A 428-nucleotide genomic window follows, 5' to 3' on the forward strand; every position below is an offset into this window, starting at 1 on the left:
GCCCGGGGGCTGTGACAGCCCCTCCGCAGCGCTGTGCAGCTGCTCGGCTCCGCATTGTTCTCCTGGTCCCCGCCGGGTCCCCGGGGACCGTCGGTCCCGCCGCCAGCTGCTCGCCGTGCCTGGCTGTGTGCCGGTCCCGCTCCCGGCCCCTCGCATCCCTCTGGGGCTGAGAAGGGGCAGGGGGTGTGCGCCCAGGACAGGGCTCCCCCCCAGCTGTGGCCGTGGAGGGGCTGGGAAGCTCCACTCCTCGGGTCTGGCCCCGATGTGTTTGCCCTGGGGCACAGGAGGGTTTCACTCAGCCCATCCCAACATTTTTTGCTTCTTCTTCCATTTTGCCTTTTTAATTGTGATTTCCTGCAGAGAGAATCCCTTCCTAGGCAGCATTCCCTCCACTGCCAGCCCTGCTGCTGCAAATATCATGGATAGGA

This window comes from Acanthisitta chloris, unplaced genomic scaffold, assembly GCF_000695815.1.
Source record: "Acanthisitta chloris isolate BGI_N310 unplaced genomic scaffold, ASM69581v1 scaffold3853, whole genome shotgun sequence".
NCBI lineage: Eukaryota > Metazoa > Chordata > Aves > Passeriformes > Acanthisittidae > Acanthisitta > Acanthisitta chloris.